Below are 19,855 nucleotides of genomic sequence, written 5' to 3' on the forward strand. Positions count from 1 at the left end.
TAATAGTTCTGATAATATTACAACATAAGATGTAAATAAAAGTGCTGTGAGGGAAAGGTCAGCTTTTCTAATTGGTTAAGACATGTTAAGAATTCGAATACAATGAACAAAAAATCATAGTCTTATTTAGAGCACATAAAAATTACATAATGTAAAAATTACAAATGACACTGACATTCTATTCATTCCTTGTACCTGTGCATTCCCACAAAAATACAGACTTCTATGAATGTCACTGAGTCCCCACCTGTGTGGACCAGCCATCAAGAGGAATTGGAACTGAAGCTATAAATCAGATGACAGTGTATTTATGTGAACACTAATATCTATCCTCAAGTATCTGATAGCCCAGATAAAAACGTAATAATTAAGAGTGATTTCAGTTCTAAAAATTTGTCCCATTTCTTACACAAAAACATCTGTGAAAATCACAAAGGCAGTCATTTCATCCTGAAAACTTAAAGAATTGGAACTGAATTTGAAGAGAATGGAAGGAAGGAAAGGACAAGAAGAAGCAAGGAGTCTGAATCTGTTACAAGACATACATGATCACTGCCATTAAAAGTCAAACAGGATTTTAATGGTAATTGGAATCCTGTTTGACTTTTAATGCCAAAATTCTGGAACAACTTCTACAATATCCCCAACAGCCTCTTCTTGAATACTTCCAAGGCCAATGTATTTACCATTTACCATCATTCGGACAGCCCTAATATTAGAAATGTGTTTTATATGGAGATGAAACAGTACCTTATCTTTCCCAGTACTTACTACATTTTCTTCTATCTACTTGCCTAATTGTCTTCAGCCTTCCAATAAACTTTAAGCTCCATGAACTCAGAGATTGAACCCATCTTGTTTACCATTATATCCTTGGCATCTACTAGAATGAGGTGCAATAGATACTAAATAAATATTTGTTAAATAAATACATGAGTCAGTGAATAAATGATGTTGGCTTCCCAATTAACTCTCCCTCTTTGTTCCCAGTTCTTTCTTCTGGGACTATATAGACTAAGTTTTCTTTTTCTGAGATGAGCAAGCTGATTTCTCTCCAGTGCTTCTCCATGTGGGTATTTACCAGGAGTTCAACATCCTTCATATACCCCAAGTGCCAGCATCCCCTCACCTGTGATCCTTGAGACTATCCACATGAGTCTAGATGCACCCCAACGAGGGCAGAGTACAGAGGACTATTACCTCCTTCTTTCTGATACTAAACTTATAGAAATGCATCCTACAATTTTAGTAGCTCCTGTGGCAGTTAAGGTTCCCCTCTGACTTTCATTGGGTTTATAGTAAACAATAATTCCAGGTCCTTTTCATGTGTACCACGGATAAGCCAGGTTCTCCCACCCACCAGTAGGGCAGTTAACTTTTATAACCTAAGGACCAGAATTTACAACCAAACAGGGATAAATATAAAGATTGACCTTTGGTCTATGAGAAGAAAATCATCTGAAAAACATTGATCTACTCCATCCCTAGTTAACTCATTTAGACCATGTCATGATTTTGCCCATTTTAACCACTCATGATCAGTGTTCCCCAAATTTGGCTGAATCATTTGGGGAGTTAAAAATAATAAGGATAACCCCCCCAAAAATCTTTCCTTTGTCCAGACCTATTAGAATAAAACTTTCTGGGGATGAAGACTGTGTGTTTTAAAAAGTTTTCTAACCCTCTTTAAATTGAGTAGGAGGATCTGCTCTGCACTCCCACAATATTCTAGGCTATCCTCTACCAATAGACTGTACCACAGCCCAGTATAATTTTATAATTTCATATATATATATATATATATATATGCAACATCATTATAAGCTCCAAGAGTCAGTCCATTTCTGTCTTACTCACCATTATAGGGCCATCTTTAAGCATTATGCTTAAAATATAGACGGTGCTAAATAATTAATTGATGAATGATTAAAGTGACATTTAAAATCAGTGATGCTATTTTTGGTAGTCAGCATAAACAATAAAATAACTAGAAGCAATAAACAGTTGACTAATAGGAGACGGAAGAGAGATTTGGAAATATTCCCTATGTAGGTATGTCCCAGAAAATTATCAAAAATGTCATATCCTGAAAAAGCAAGAGAGCCTGCTCTAAAAAACAATATCTCAGGTAGCACCGTTCAATCCAATCCATCAGTGCACATCTTAATGGGTTACATTTATTTTTCTTAGAACTAACTAGTGAGTAAGCCAAACAGACAATTACAGCAATAGCCTAAAATTCTCAATTTTTTACTAAAACTCATCTAACATAAAACCTGTTGTTTTGCCTACCTATCTTCTCTTCATAAGGTCATAACTGTAAATTATTTGTTCAACTTTACTTACAAGAAAAAAATCACTCAACAATTAAATCTTCAAAAGTATAAGGAAAATTTAATAGCTACTTTGATTTTATACATAAGTACGAATTTTGTAAATGTGAATGATATTTTAACTGGACATAACAAGAGTCTTAAAAATTCTGTGAGAAGTATAATATCTACATGAAAAAGTTATGTTTATGCGTTAAATTCAAGTCCACTGATGCTTTGTCAAAAATAAAGTATACTATTAATTAGTTTCACAAATGCCAACAGTCAAGAGAAAATGCATCGTTTTCTTATCTATTTTCTAGGTTTTTGTTGTTTAAGACACTCTACTGCTGTCCATGTCCAGAAATATAAATGAAATCCATCCATCCAACCTGGCTTCAATCTACAGAAATCAACTGAAATCCATCCTTTGAACACATCTTCAAGTTTCATTTCTTCACTGAAGCTATATTCCCCATGATGAGATATTCTTCTCTGAATCCCCATAGCAATTTTAGAGTATCTTCTAGTTTACAAGATATAAGTATGACATACACATTAGTCTTATCTTCCCAACCAAATAACAACTATAATCTATCAATCACTGATTGCATGCCAAGTACTGCTCTATATGTTTATAAACGTAATTACTAATTTCCAAACAATTTTGTAAAATATTTTTCTCTTGCAGGTTAGAGAGATCAAATGATATGGTGGAGATGACAGCTCAAGAGCAAAGCCAAGATTTGGACCCAGATCTACAAGACCAAAGACTTGGCTCCCTCCTTCTGTTCTACCAGGCTGAACTTGTATTCTCTTATATATCCACATACTCTGCTTTCCAAGTATACATGCATGGTAAAATAATGGAGATGTAGTAGACACTCCAATATTTTTTACTGAAATGCTAACTGACTTTCATTAATGTCCATTCCAGCTTTGGCATCTCATAATTCTATAATTCCATTCTTATAGTATCTAAAATTAGAAAGCACAATTATATACTGAAGTATTTTATAAACATCATTAATTTGCATAATGCCTTCCTGATTTGTGCCATATCTAGAAACTCAACACCAAAACACATTAAGGTAAGGAAAGGATGAACTATTAAATGATGTTAGGATAATCAGTTGTCTATTTGGGGAAAAATGACATAATCCCTTCTTCACATAAAAAGTTAATACCACATGAATTAAAGCCTCAAATGTGATAAGTAAAACTATAAAACGTGTAGAATACATGGATGATGACATTTATGAATAGGAGAGTAGAAAAAATTTTTTAAGCCAGACTAAACAAAAAGGACAAAACATAAAAGACCGATAAGTTTGTCTACATTAAAAGTAAGACTTCCATCCACCTAAGGACAATATAGACAATATAAAGGACAAAACGTAAAAGACCAGTAAGTTCGCCTACATTAAAAGTAAGACTTCCATCCACCCAAGGACAATATAAAGACACAGAAGAGTCACAAGGCCATTGCTATGCTTGTGCATTTGTACAAGCAGATTATAAAAAGGGTGGTAGCATCCAGGCATGGTGGTTCAGGCCTGTAATCCCAGCACTTTAGGAGGCTGAGGTGGGCAGATCACCTGAGGTCAGGAGTTCAAGACCAGCATGGTCAATATGGCGAAACCCTATCGCTACAAAAAAATACAAAAATTAGCAGGGCGTGGTGGCACGCACCTGTAATCCCAGCTACTCTGGAGACTGAGGCAGGAGAATCGCTTAAACCCAGGAGGCGGAGGTTGCAGTGAGCCCAGACCACGCCACTGCACTCCAGCTTGGGCAACAGAGCAAGACTCTGTTTCCAAAAAAAAAAGGTGGCAGCACACAAAATCAGTTCTGAAATGTTATCTGTGTTCCACTGTTGAAGCCATATACAGTGGCACAAGCTGCATCTGCCCAGAAGTAATAGTATGTTTGCACAAGAGAACAGCCAACAGAAGCCTTTTTTCTCGTTCATACAAAGAAACCGTAAATACTAACGGCATCCCTTAACACACAAGTTACAAACTAGAATATATTTGCTACAAAGGCTTAGTATCAGAAATTTATAAGGAATGTCTAAGAATCAATAAGAAAAAGACAACCAAACATAAAAATGCAAAATAACCCACAAATAAGCCTGAGGAAACACTAATATCCTTTAGAAGCCCAATAAAATGTTCAACTTCATTTGTAATCAGAAAAAAATTTAAGTCAAATTAAAATCTTACTACATATCCAACAAATTGGTAAAAAGTAAGGTAAGAAAAAAATTGAAATGTTTGTAAGGTTTTGAATGAATGCAAATTTTCATTCACTGCTTTAGAGAGTAGAAATGAGAAAAAGCAATTTGGAAAAAATGTGACATTTAAAAGTTGAACACGGGCATGCCCTTCCATTCACCATTTCTATTTCTAGACACATATATGCTCTACAGAAATCTTACAAACTTGCATCTGAAGACACGTACGAACAAGAGTGTTCGTGGCAAAACTGTTTATGATAGCAACAACTGAAAGAAACCAAAATTTTCATCAATAGTAACATGGATAAAGAAGTTATGACTAGGCCGGGCGTGGTAGCTCACACCTGTAATCCCAGCACTTTGGGAGGCTGAAGTGGGTGGATTGCCTGAGGTCAGGAGTTCGAGCCCAGTCTGGCCAACATGGTGAAACCCCGTCTCTACTAAAAATACAAAAAAAATTAGCTGGGCATGGTGGCACGCACCTGTAATCCCAGCTACTCGGGAGGCTGAGGAAGGGAAATTGCTTGAACCAGGGAGGTGGAGGTTGCAGTGAGCTGAGATCGCGCCACTGCCCTCCAGCCTGGGCAACAGAACGAGACTCTGTCTCAAAAAAAATCAAAAGGTACGACTAAATGAATAATTTCATACAACAGAAAACCACCAAAAAAAATGAATAAATTGTACTGCATGCAACGACACTAAAAATCTCAAAAACATAAAGTTGAGCTTTAAAAAAAGGGAGTCCAAAAATAATGAATGTTATGTAATTCCATTATACAGATGCATATATAGGCTATACTAAACAGCATATACTTTAGGAATACACACAGGGTATAAAAAATTAATGTATAAAATATGTGGCTATCAGATTTTTAAATAGATTTCTAAAAGAAAGCAAATAATTCCTTTGTCTCCAGTCCCTCATTATTCCAACAACTACAAAGAAAATGCCACATAACTGACAAAATATTAGTTGTATCTTTTCTCTGATGAAGCCATAAATGCTATTTCCATCTGGAATATATTATAAAATCAGCATATTATTTTCCTGATGTTTGTTTACAACATATATCTGATTCATTTACCACTAAGTGATATAGTTCATTTCTAACAAAATGGCTCTGAAATGCATTTAAATAAAATGAATTTGGGAAAGAGAGAAGGTGGGGCATCCACAATTGACATTACTAAAAGCTTTTACTAGACAGGGGGTTAAGATGGTGGATAGGTTCATAAGCATCATGGAATTGTCTTTTTTTTCTTTTTTTTTTTTTTTTTTGAGATGGAGTTTTGCTCTTGTTGCCCAGGCTGGTGCAATCTCAGCTCACTGCAACCTCTGCCTCCCAGATTCACGTGACTCTCCTGTCTCAGCCCCCGAGTAGCTGGGATTACAGGCACACGCCACCACATCCAGCTAATTTTTGTATTTTTAGTAGAGATGGGGTTTCATCACATTGGTCAGGCTGGTCTCGAACTCCTGACCTCTGGTGATCCGCCCACCTCAGCCTCCCAAAGTGCTGGGATTACAGGCGTGAGCCACTACGCCCAGCAGAATTGTCTTTAAAAGAACTTTCAGAACTTTATCACGAATAACTTGATCCCCCAACGCTGGAATTTTCACTCTGCTTGACTACATGAATTTCTCCCTCAGCTGCAATCTTCTGGCTCCTCACCTGAACTGTCCCTCCACCCCACCAATCTACCACAGGCCCCCACAACCCTGGCACATCATTCAACTCCCTCCTTCGCCTGCATTTAGAAGCAGCAGTAGAAGAGAAGAAAAAAACCTGACTTCTCATCCTTGACCAGCTGTGTTTATGCTAGTTACTGAACCTCACTGTGCCGCATTTTTTAAATGGGGCAGCTGTATTCCCACACGTTCCTCGTATTTCTGTGGTTTCTTGTTTCTCTGCTCCTGCTTTGTGACTAGAGTTGGCTTATCACCCTTCACTAGCGCCCTCTGACATGTATCATAATTTATACATTGTAGTTTGAAAGTTTAAGTGTTTAGCATCTATTTTTCAGAAGCTTAAAATTATTTTATCATTACAAGCTAAATACCAGTACTAAGTGGTTTTGTTGCATTCACTCACCGTAGTCTTAGAACACATTATTTTTAAAATGTAATATCTTGCCATTTAGTAATATGTACATTTTTTAACTTAGCCAACACTCAAGTTGCCCAAATAAGAAGTCGATCCCAAGGATGTTAATTCATGTTTGTATGGTAATTAATTCTTCTCATAATCCAGAATAACTTAACCAGAAATAGAAGTTTCTACAAATGTCCAGTTTTCCACCTTATATCTGACAGGTCCTATGGACACTCCTGTACAAGGCCATAAATAATTCAAATCATTCAAAGAAGGAAGTAATTTCATTGCAAAACTTTCCGCCAAAATGTTTTCTAACTTATAAATGCAAAACAGATGCAACATGCCACATTCACTCACGGCTACACTCATATCTTGCCTCTCTATGATGACAAGAGGAGTTAAGTGCACGCTTGTTTGCCATTTGAAATGTGTGGTTTTATTGTTTTTTTAAATTTAAACAAATAAATTTAGCATTATCTCCTCTTTTCAGACATGTCTAATTTCAATAATGTTCTTGACTAACACATATTTTGGTTTAAATATTAAAAGTATGTTTAATTCCATATATAAGTTTTCAATCAAGCATAGGTTTGTTGCTGCCAGTATTTCTAAAACTGGTTTCACTCAGAGTTAGAATTGTGCTTGCTCTTAGGTATTCAAAATGTTCCCACTTATTTTTCCATGAAAGACATAATTAACCTATACCCACACATAAATCACAGTATAAACACTAAACTTGGAAGTACTACTAAAAATACGGGATGAATAGATTTAAAATGTTTTGATGAATGCTATCACCCTGACCAAATGATTTAACTATTAACTACCTTTTTAAAATATGGGTATCACATGACTACAAGGAGAAGGCTGTTTCTAACATATTAATCTTTTTATAAAGCACTGCAAGAAGCCATCATCTTGTGAAGCGATTATCTTCAGAGTATCAGTACTGGTGAAACTAGGGGGAAACACTGCTAAAAGAGTTACGCATAGCCTTTCAAAGAGAAACACATCTATCTGACAATGATTTCAGAGAGGATTTGCCCGTATATTTTGAAAGCTTACAGTCCTAATCCAGCCAAAGAAAAATCATCGTGACTTCTTCTTCTGGGCTTCTCTTTCTCCATCTAAAATAACTTCCTTTTCTTGATCCTCTTGACCCTGCCTCCTCAACCTCTTTGAACCCAGTGTTATTGCAGGTCAGTTTGTGAAGCATTTTGTCCATTACAGTTCTCACGAAAGTCAACGCATCTGCAAAGCACTTTTCTCAGAATATGAACAGGCATCTCTACCAGTTGAGGTCAATTATTTAGTGGTGGCTGAGCTGACCTTAACTACTGCCAGTTCTCAATCACCTGCAAAGAGCCAGAAAATCATTGGTGCCAGTAAAAGTGACTCACTAGACAAGTTCAGGTCCAGATCTTTACCACCACCACACCGTCATTCCTATCTGAGTTTTCACCACCTGGTTGACACCAATTTGCAGGTGCTCTCAGGAAAAAAGGCCATACAAATCAGAAACCCACCTAGTCTCACTCTCTTCTTCCAGGTACAGACACCTCCCCCACCTCAGGTTTCTGTCTGCTTTGGGTCACTCTCCAGGGCCTACACATAGTTGTTTTTTATATTTTGTCCAGAATTTACAGTTGTGATCAAGAAAAAACTTTCCATTCAAAAAAAAAAGACCAAAAAAAAAAAGTTTTATACTTGATATACTACAGATTAAATTCAAAGAAATATGAACTCAAATATTTTAAAAATTACTAATAAGACAAGGAAACAAGTTACTATGCATGAGTCACCAAAAACAACAACAAATATTGTAACTATCAACTAAAAAATATAAAATAACTATTATGAAATGTTTAAAGAAATGGAAGATAAATTTTATAAAAAGGGCAAGGAGGAAGAACACATCAAAAATGGTCAGATAGCCTGGCACGGTGGTATACCCCTGTAGTCCCAGCTACTTGGGAGGCTGAGGCAGGGGGATTGCTTGAGCCCAGGAGTTTGAGTTGAGCCTGGGCAACATAGCAAGACCCTATCACTTTAAAAAATATGGCCAGATAGATTTAGTAAAGAATTCCTAGGAATGAAAAATAATTATTGAATAAGTAGATGGATTGAAGACAGTAAATCAGACACAGCTAATTAATATCTTAGAAGAAAGGTTTTAATAATTTCTTGGAATGAAGCACAGGACAACAAGGATAGAGAAGATACGAAAGAAGGTTAAGATACATAAAGGGCTGGATGAGAAGGTTACCATGCATATATAGTTAGCATCCATTGCCATTGTGGCTATAGATGGGTTCACCTTGGGTGGAGGCCTGGAGCTTGCCCTGGCCTGCGACCTCCAAGTGGCAGCTTCCTCGAAAGTCATGGGACTGACTGAGAGACCACTCGAGGGCTCCTCCCAGGGACAGGAGGCACTCACAGGCTGCCACTCTGCCTGGGGGTGGCCCTGGTGGAGGAGCTCATCTTCACAGGCCAACGACTGAGCGGGCACTGAGGCTGGTGAATCATGCTGTGGCCTAAAACGAGGAGGGTGATGTCGCCTACCACTGGGCACAAGCACTGGCCCAGGAGGTCCTGCCCCCGGCCCCCATTGCCATGCAGCTGGGCAAAGTAGCCACTGACCAAGGCATGGACGTGGACGATGCATCAGGGATGGCCACTGAACGGATATTTCATGACCAGAACATTCCAAGCTGGGACTGGCTGGAAACATGGCAGAGAGAACCAACCCCCAAAATTTGTTGACAAATGACCCCCATTTAACCTTCAGCATGGGAGATGCATACCTTGAAACAACAGGAGCCAGAAGGAAAATTTGCATCAGGACTGCCCTCATCATTTCACCTCTCTGGGCTTCGGTTCCTCCATAAGGATGATGATAGATATGATATGATTGGCATTATGCCTGGAACCAAGATGCTGACCATATCACCTACTGCTACCTTCCTTGATGTCACCCTAGGGTTGGGTTTGCTTTGGAGGATGCCTGTTTCTCTTTACTCAAATGAAGAAGAATTAAAATAGATCCCTCTGGGTCTTTGTATCATTGGTTCTCAGGCCCTGACCTCTCTCTCAGTTATCAGGCACTAACTAGAGACATCAAGAGATTTTAAGATACCCCTAGTTTTTCCTCTGGACAATAGAGATAATAAACTCTAGTACTGGCTGTACATGTCCCAAAAGTAGACTGCAGATCCCAGCTCTTTGCCAGTTACTCATTGTATAACTTTGGACAAATTGTTTAAACTCTGGGCCTCAGCTTTCTCATCTGCAAAATGAAACTGTTGTAAGGATTTAACAAAATAAAAATACCTCATGTTAAAAAAAAAAAAAAAAAGGCTAGATTTTGTAGTTGGATGAAAAAATCCAGCCATAGGCTATTTACAAGAGTCATACCTAGAATATAAGGACAGAACAAAACAAAGCAGGAAAATACTAGCCAAAGGAAGGTATGGGCCAGGGGTGGTAGCTTATGCCTGTAATCCCAGTGCTTTGGGAAGTTGAGGTGAGAGGATCACTTGAGGCAAGGAGTTCAAGATCGGCCTGGGCAACATAGCAAGACCCTATCTCTACCAAAAATTTAAAAATTAGCCTGGCATATTGCATGCGCCTGTGGGCCCAGCTACTCAAAGGCTGAGGAGGGAGGATCAGTTGAGCCTGGGAAGTGGAGGCTATACTCCGCTATGATCATGTCACTGCACTCCAGCCTGGGCAACAGAGCAAGACCCTGTCTCTAAAAATAAAAACAAAAATAATTTTTAAAAAAGAGAAGTACAGTAGCAGTGATAATATCAGACAAATAGGCCAGGCATGGTGGCTCATGCCTGTAATGCTAGCACTTTGCGAGGCCGAGGCAGGAGGAGCATTTGAGCTCAGGAGTTCAAGATCAGCCTGGGCCACATAGTACGACTCTGTCTCTTTAAATTAATATACATATCTGACTATTTCCTCCTAGGAATGTTTCTCAACAAACTGCAGAGGAGATATCTATATTTATATATAGATATAGATATACAGATAGATATAGATATCTATATATATATATATATCAGAAAAATAAAAAAAAGAGAAAAAAGCTTTATTCAGAATAAAGAGAGCCATTACATCATGACAAGTGTTTCACTGCTTTAAGAAGATACACAAGTTGGCCGGGCGCGGTGGCTCAAGCCTGTAATCCTAGCACTTTGGGAGGCCTAGGTGGGCGGATCACGAGGTCAGGAGTTCGAGACCATTCTGGCCAACATAGTGAAACCCTGTCTCTACTAAAAATACAAAAAAAATTAGCAGGGCGTGGTGGCGGGCGCCTGTAGTCCCAGCTACTCGGGAGGCTGAGGCAGGAGAATGGCGTGAACCCGGGAGGTGGAGCTTGTAGTGAGCCGAGATGGTGCCACTGCACTCCAGCCTGGGGGACAGAGCCAGACTCTGACTCAAAAAAAAAAAAAAAAAAGAAGATACACAAGTTCTAAGTGTATATGTAACAGCCTCAAAATAAACATAATTTACAAAACTACAGGGAGATATTAACAATACACTATCTTAGTGGGAGATTTCAACACACTTCTTAATTACTGATAGGGCAAACTGACAAAATTTGTAAGGTTATAAGCTTTGAAGCCTATAATCAACAAGCCTGATCTAATGGACACACATAAAATAGAAAATATATTCTTTCTGAGCATATATGGAATATTAACATACCAGTTTCCTCAACTTTTTTCAGATTATATGGTTTTCACATACCCATTCTATTTCTAAAATATAGCCTAAATTTACAGGTTTGGCTTTTAAAAAACTATTATTTTCTTGGCTTACACTGAACTTATGTTTAACTAAAAACCCCCACGCTCACCCATCCTCCAGAGGCTTAGGGTCTCCTATGATCCCACCATTTTTGACATGCTGTTATTGTATTGTATTATACTTCAAGCTGTTATCTTATTGTATGATACCTCTAACTACATGTCTCCAATAAACAATGAGCTCCTTGGGGACAGTACAGTATATTTTTAATCTTTATCTCCTCAATACCCAGCACAGTGACTGGCATACAGTAAGTGCAAAAAAAAAAAAATGTTAAATGAATCCATTGATATTTTAAAGGTAAAGAAAACAAACTGCAGAAGACAAAATGAGGTAAGTGATGATATAGCAGAAAGAAAGATTATAAGAAGGAAAGATGGAGCAAGTATGTAATAATGATATAGCTGTTTGTCCTTGGCTCATACCCTCAGCAAACCATAAAGTAACATTTAATTACATATTCTAGAAGTGGATGGCTAGAGGAGACCTCCGAAAATAATCCAGTTAGTAAGAGCTCCTAGACAGAACAGAACATCAGTTAGCCAAAACATTTTTTTCCTTTGAAATCTTCACACTACAATGCAGTCAGTGATTCGTTCTGTAGCCTAAGGACCTGCCTCTTCCCTGTTCCTTTATGCCTCCTTCTTCAAAAAGAGATGAACATGAGAACGAACTACCACTTCCTGACTGATCAGACATAAAAGAGAAGCATTCCTAGGAGGAAATAGTTGGCAAGAGAACTTCCCTGGCCAGAAAAACCTCGGGCAACTGTAGACCAATTCCCACAATCATTACAGCATGAGAAACTAGACTCATACTACCAGAAACTTGGAGGGTGTAAATCTGATCATTACACATTACATACAGGTAACAAAATATCACATGTACTCCCAAAATACGTGCAACTATTATATATAAATAAAAAAGAAATAATTTTCAGTTACCTTGTGAAAGTTACAAGCAGATGACTGCTGTTTCTGAGTCAACTAGTAAATAGAATCTTTCTGAGAACTACCAGAAAAGGGAAAAGCTAAAAAACAAAACAACTTCCCATTCCCAGGTAACTCCTTCAGACTGAGCTTCCAACATTTAACATTGGCTAAATGTGAATAAACATGGGTTTTAGAAAAAAAATACAGTGGTCATTCCAAATTCACACTTTTAATTGGTATGGATGGAATCAATGGGCATACAATCCCTCTTTTAAGATATTTCTGTGCACCAAGAAAATATTCTCGGATTTATTTAGGTTACTGGCAAGGGACTAATTGTGGCTAGAATGACAGATACACCTTCTTCTGGAGCATTTTAATTAAAGTGCAGAGACCTCTCTTTCTGGGAGGAAGTGAGTAGGTCCTTACCCGAAAATAATGAAGCAACCCACATGACCTCTGAAAGCTGTGCCAACCAAGGGTAAAATCAAAAGGAAATAAAAACAAGCAGAAAAGTCTGATGGCTGAAAAGAGCTACATCTCTATGCATTAAATTAAATCATTTCCCTCGCTTATAGGCTGGAAATTTTTTCCAACCCCTGGAGGCAGAAATAGTAGTACTCTTAAAGTAGAATTTATAATTAATAATAGATAATGAATTTACCTCTAAATAAAACAGACTCCTAATTTATTTATTTTATTTTATTTATTTTTTATTTATTTTGAGACCAGGTCTCTCTCTGTCACCCAGGCTGGAGTGCAGTGCTGCAATCTCAGCTCACTACAACCTTGACCCCCCTGTTCAAGTAATCATCCCACTTCAGCCTCCCTATTAGTTGAGACTACAGGCGTGCACCACCACACCTGGCTAATTTTTGTATTTTTAGTAGAGACGGGGTTTTGCCATGTTGCCTAGGCTGGTCTTGAACTCCTGGGCTCAAGAGATCCACCCACCTCAGCCTCCCAAAGTGCTGGGAATGCAGGCATGAACCACCACCACACCAGGCCAGAGACCCCTAATTCTAATCCCTAATCCTTCAGACAAAATAAAAATTCCTAAAGAGACATACTGGTTTCTAACCTAACAGGACTAAAATGGGAAATTATAAATTTAACAATATATTTTTCTATTTAAGTGTCTCATATCACAATTGTATCTGTTCCATACTAAATCTGTGATGTTGGGAAAGTCGTTTCTCTGGCCTAACTACAAAATTGAGATAATAATAGTACTAACCTCATAGGGTTTATTTTAAAATTAACTGATTTAATAAAGCAAAATGTTCAGTACAAAGTTATATGCAATAAAGGTTAGCCATCCTTATCATCATTATTAATGTTATTTATTCAACACCTGACACCAAGTACACACTCAATAATGATTAGCTATCGCCATTTTCATCATCATTGTTTATTACTGCTTAATTGTTGAAAGAAGTTCACCAGTAAGATAGTCACCTCAGAAAAAAATGAATTTAAATATCTTCACAAAGAAATGTATTCATTCCACAAATATTTACTGACCAGCTACTTTGTGCCAGGCATTGATCTAAGAGCAAACAAAAACTAAGACTCTTCCAGGAGGGAGTGGGGAGGAGACAAATCACAAGCAATAAGCATATTAAGTCCATAAATTACATAGCACGCTAAGGGATAAACACTTTTAGAAAAAAGGAAACATAAAACACGGTAAAACTGGCCGGGCACCGTGGCTCACACCTGTAATCTCAGGACTTTGGAAGGCCAAGGCGGGTGTATCACAAGGTCAGGAGTTCAAGACCAGCCTGGCCAACATGGTGAAAACCTGTCTCTACTAAAAATACAAAAAAAAAAAAAAAATAGCCGGGCATGGTGGCAGGCGCCTGTAATCCCAGCTACTCAGGAGGCTGAGGCAAGAGAATCGCTTGAACTCAGGAGGTGGAAGTTGCGGTGAGCTGAGACCATGCCATTGCACTCCAGCCAGGGCAACAAGAACAAAACTCCATCTCAAAAAAAAAAAAAAAAAAACCCAGGGTAAAAAGACTTAAAGAAGGTGAGGGAGACATGTAGGAGAACTGCATTCCAGGCAGAGGGAATAGCCAGGGCAATGACTCTACAGTGGGACCGTGTTCAGCATGTTCCAAGACCTGCAAGGAAGCTAATATCCTGCCTTCCTGGCTGGCAGGAGCCAGGAAGGAGGTAAGTGATTGGCAAGGACATCTGAACCATCAAGGAATGGAAGGCCAGACCTGCAGGGCCTCCCAAGTCATAGGAAACACTCTGTTTTCATTCTGAGTGAGATAGGAGCACTGGGAGCGAAGGTAGGTCAACGTGATCTGGTTTATTTCTAAAAAGATCCCTCTGGCTGCTGAGTTGAGAATAGATAGACTGGTGGGGAAGAGAGAGACAGAAGTAGGAAGACCACCTTGGAAACTAGCACAGCAATCCAGGTAAGAAAAGTGAGGGTCCATAAATATATTTCTCAAAAGCTATCAATCTCCCAACTAGGGAGCACAGCAGCAAATTTCAGAGGAGATACAAACAGTTGCTCTTTTTTGAGAGCTGTTATATTGATTCTGGAGTGGAATTATATATGGCAATATAGTAATGACCATATAGTGCAGTTAAGTACTTCGGAGTCCAAAAACTAGACCCTGCCTGGCACGGAGTAAACACTGAATATTCACTTACTGAGTTCAGTAAATATGAATGTACTCAACTGCTTGGTGGAAAATGTTATTCAAACATGATTTTTAATAGGAAAAAATAAGACATAGAAAAAGCCTTGGAAAAAAAAACAAGAGACTGTGGTTACCCTCTACTCTTACAGTACACTGTTTGTTACACATTAATTTACATTCATTTATCCTTTTTTAAACAAATATAACTGACCACCCACTGTGTGTCAAGTACCACATTACCTTCTAGTTGAATCCCTTCACTAGGTCTTAAGGGGAAAGAAAAGAATAAATGTGTGGGAATATTCTGGGTAAGTTCACACTTCGTTACTAAACATGAAAAGAATTTCAGGATAAGGATCTGGAGCTACTGAGTGGTAGTAGCTGGGACTACAGGCACTTGCCACCATGCCTGGGTAATTTTTGTCTTTTTGTAGAGACAGGGTTTCACCACGTTTCCCACTCTGGTCTCAAGCACGTTTGCTCAAGCAATCCTCTTGCCTCAGGCTCCCAAAGTGCTGGGATTACAGGTATGAGCCACCATGCCCAGCCCATTGCAACCATCTTAATTTATCAAAATACACGTGAAAGATTTAAATGCATTTCAATCACCCTAAGGGTGTTATTCTCAAACTTTCACAAAAATTATACAAAGAAAATATCCCTCTTCTCTTTAAGAAATATATATATATGCACTATTAGACCAGCCTGGCCAACACGGTGAAACCTCATGTCTACTAAAAATACAAAAATTAGCCAGGCATGGTGCTGCACACCTGTAATCTCAGCTACTCAGGAGGCTAAGGCCTGAGAATCACCTGAACCTGGGAGGTGGAGGTTGCAGTGAGCGGAGATTGCACCACTGCACTCCGGCCTGGGTAACAGAGCAAGACTCTGTCTCAAAAAAAACAAAAAAGAAGATATATATATATTCATTATTCGAAAATCCATGTTAAATGAAATATATGTCAAAAAATAATAATTGAAATTGTAGTCATTTGAAATCTTAGTCACTGATACTATGTTCCACTGTAATAAAACACATAGGAAAGGATTTCCACAATACTCATACATTGCAAAGTATTTCCTTCCCCACCCAGAATCAACCTGCACTGATTCTACCTATGAACCCAGCCAAGCACAATGTGTTCAGTCCATGCCAAGGTCCTGCTGCAGGCACCAGAGGGTAGGTGAGAAGTCAAAGCTGGAACACAATGTCACATGTGGGGAATCCAAATCACTGCCTCTGTAGTCTGAAGACAGCAGCTCTCCGTGATTTACAACAGGTTTCACAAGATTCCTATAACGCTCTCCTAGTTTTTTTTTTCTTCTGTACAAATGTTGGTATTTATTCTCCTAATTATTAAAAATTCTGCAAGAAAGATAGTCTTTACTTTCAGAATGTAAGTGCCTTTGGTGATACCATCCAGAAAACCAATTGCTTGGTAAGGGACATTCAATGGACCTGCTGACATCTTAAGACCATAATATCAACCCCAAATTAAACTATTCATGAAAGGTGCCATGGATATCAGTTACAGTTTAGTCTTTTTCTTTTCCTTTTAGAGATTTCTCTTTCCCAAGTACAACTCTCAAACATGGCATGAAGAACCAACAGAAGTCCTCCACCACCCAAGGAAAGGTATGAGACCTAAGCTGGCTTCTTTCTCTCCCATTACCCCCAGACACAGCTCTTGATCCAAAGGAACAAGTACTTAACCCAAGCAGAGCTTTTACAGAAGGACATATGCCACACAGGTTCTAATTCCTTCTAAGATCAAGCATCATGAGGAAAAGTGTAGGCCTAGAAACCATTCTTCACCACCATGGCTGGGAAAAAATCTGCCAGAGAACAAAGCCTACAAGAAGGAGAGAAGCCAAAAAAGAGAGGCAAAATCCTAGTGTCATCAATGGAGCCCTTGGTTCCAGTTGTACCTAAAGCCAGATCCCTCTCTTGAACTTCCCAGCAGTGCAAACCATCCAGCTTCTATTTTGCTTATTTGGGTTTCTGTTCTGAAAGGAAATAAATATAGCCATGAAGGTCACACAGCTAGTAAAGAACTGATAAAGTATAAGTAACCAAAAAAATCCATACTTGCCACATACTAAAAAATAAAATGTTCATTTTGTCATTGATTTATTCATTCAACAAATATTTATTGAGTGTTGATTATGAACCAGGCACTGTTCTAGGCACTGGGGATAAAGGAGTGTACACGACAGACCAAATCTACAGCTGAAATTTTAATGTTAGAGCCATTATTGCATGTTAGCACAAGTACTCCCAAGCTTGGGTCCAAGGGGTAGCCTTCAGAGAATCTTGAAGACCCTCAAATATATGTAAAATCTGTGGTTAGGCATAGTAATGGAAAGCTGCACAAAAAATTTTCTCAGACTCTTAAAGGCACCTATGACCCCAGAAAACATTAAGAAAAACTCTTAGAGCATAAGCATAACTTGGCATCGATATGTCTCAAAATGATTATGGAAATTCTGATCTCTTAACTCTAACACAGAGGTGTGTTCAAAGAGAACACACTCTATTCAACAGGCATTTCACAGAAATACTACACGCCTTTACAATACACTATGAGGTTAACTCCTTTAATAATCCTTTTTCCTATGAAAACAAAACTAACAGCTAACAACTGGAGTCTTAACAACTTGTATTCTGCCCTTCATTTGAGTGGGTGGTGAACATCTCAGTCTCTACTTTCTGATTCCTTTTGAAGCATATGTTTCATACCTGCACTTCCTGGACCCAAAAGGAAAGGCATCTCCTCTCATCTGCAAAATAGTTTTCTTCTAAACTGATACTGATCAGATTCCTCTCTGGCCAAAGGAAAAGCAGGAACCGGGGCTGCTGCTTTTCCTTCTTCAAAAAATGCCTTCCAGAGATGTCTAAATAGCAGCTAATTTCATTACAATTATTTTGTTCCTAAACTTCCCCTAAGAATGTGACTCAGTGGCTTATAGTCTGGCTGTTCCTACTTATAGACTCCCAAAAGTAGATTCCTTTTCAATGCAAAACAACTTATTTCTCAACCTTCAGCTATTCTGTGGAATGAAACTGAAGGCTATGTAATCAAATGTACACAATGAATTTTTTTAACCTGCCCAAATGATTCACTGATTCATATTCTCCAGGTACCCACTACCTCACTCTTCCCTATGAAATATCTCCCTAGGAACAGGCAATCTCATTTGACATTTTGTTAAGATTTTACCAATTCTCCCCAAGTGGGTATGACCTTCTATCCATATCTGCCTTTCTCACTCTCTTTTATAATGTCAGGCTTTAAAGATATTTTGAGTAAAACTTACCCAAAATATTTTCAACTGGTTTTCAGGGGCTTGGCAGGGGTTGGGGGAGTAGTTTAGCAGCTGTTCTTACGGCTTGATGGCCTTGCCAATCTGATGATTTCCAACCAAACCTAATCATGAGAGAGACAAACCTCCATAGTTACCTTATCTTGTTGGGCATGCTATAAATAACAAGCTTAGATTTAATAATAGACTGCCTCTTTCCCACACTCCAATACAGATTTCAGCTTTTCTTTTTTCAGTTTTCTTAGCTTTGCACATTAAGTCATAATGCCATTCATAATTATAAATTACATGGACAAATACATCCATTAGAAGACAAACAATTCTTCAACTGTGTGTTGTTTCTGGATTGTACACTAAGGGCTTTGTCACTGAAAGGCCACATCCACGCAAGATGATGGCATCTCCTGCCAGGGGAAGTAAGACTTATCCTAAATCGTAAAAGAATAAAATAACTTTCACAATCTCACTTTGCCCTTGCTTTTGTCTAGTCTGAAGAAGGTCTGTGATGGGCACATGACTGAAAGGTTCACTCTGGAAGGAGATTTAGTATTGCCAGTAGAACTATCCCATTCCTTTTTTAGTTTTCTTATAAAGTAATTTTGTGGATAGTTCCTACAGTGAATGGTTGCCCCAAAATCTTATAGCTTTTTTTTCATAGTGTCCTATATTTCAGTGTTAAATCAGTGAAATGACATCTCATCAGTTACCTGCTTTATTCAATGTTTGAAATGTTAAAAAAAAAAAAAAGCCATAAAGTGGGGACTCACTATTGTCCCTGTGTCCAACCTTTTTCCTACTTCCCTTCTGCTCAGCACAGCCCGGCTGGGACATTCAGCTTCCCTTCCTTTCACACACCAATCAAAAGCCTCTTCCCTGACTGTCTCGATTCCAAGAACTTGGCAGTCCAGGGCTGTCGCTGGCCCAGTCTCTGCATGAGCATTCCAGGCATTGCCTAAAGACTTGCTAAGCAGCAGCAGTTTTCTTTAAAGGACTTGGGATTTAAAAACAGGAACAAAAGGGATGTGATAGGAACTGTTTTATTTTCTCTCCCTGAATGTTACATTCGTTTCATGTATGGACATCTTGACTTAGACACATAATTGTGTTTAGTATTTCACCCTTTAACTTCCCTGAATGCTGCTGGAGTTTGAAGAAACAGCTAGACCAGTTTCCTGTTTTGTTTGATTTCATTTATTTATTTATTTTTATAGACAGGATCTCACTATGCTTCCCAGGCTGGTCTCAAACTCCTGGGCGCAAGCAATCCTCCTGCCTCAGCCTCCCAAAATGCTGGGATTACAGGCATGGGCCACCACACCTGGTCTGTTCTGTTTTTTTTAAACAAACAATGAAGTTTAAATCCATGTCTCATCTCCTCTCTTGTGTTTTAAAAAAAAAAAAAGAAAGAAGGATACTCTAATGACCCTCCATATATCATGACAGACCTGCTGAATTACAGTCAGATATTTGG

At 38.4% G+C, this 19,855-nt stretch overlaps 1 protein-coding gene and 1 pseudogene across 3 annotated transcripts in view; one reads left to right on the forward strand and one right to left on the reverse strand.

Moving 5' to 3' along the window:
* Positions 1-19,855, reverse strand: part of ITPR2 (inositol 1,4,5-trisphosphate receptor type 2) — a 506,561-nt gene that overhangs the window by 464,693 nt on the left and 22,013 nt on the right. The window lies entirely within an intron of this gene.
* On the forward strand, positions 610-9,423 carry LOC129481955 (putative enoyl-CoA hydratase/isomerase YngF; annotated as a pseudogene).

The sequence above is a fragment of the Symphalangus syndactylus genome, chromosome 5 (assembly GCF_028878055.3).
Source record: "Symphalangus syndactylus isolate Jambi chromosome 5, NHGRI_mSymSyn1-v2.1_pri, whole genome shotgun sequence".
NCBI classification, from domain to species: Eukaryota; Metazoa; Chordata; class Mammalia; order Primates; family Hylobatidae; genus Symphalangus; species Symphalangus syndactylus.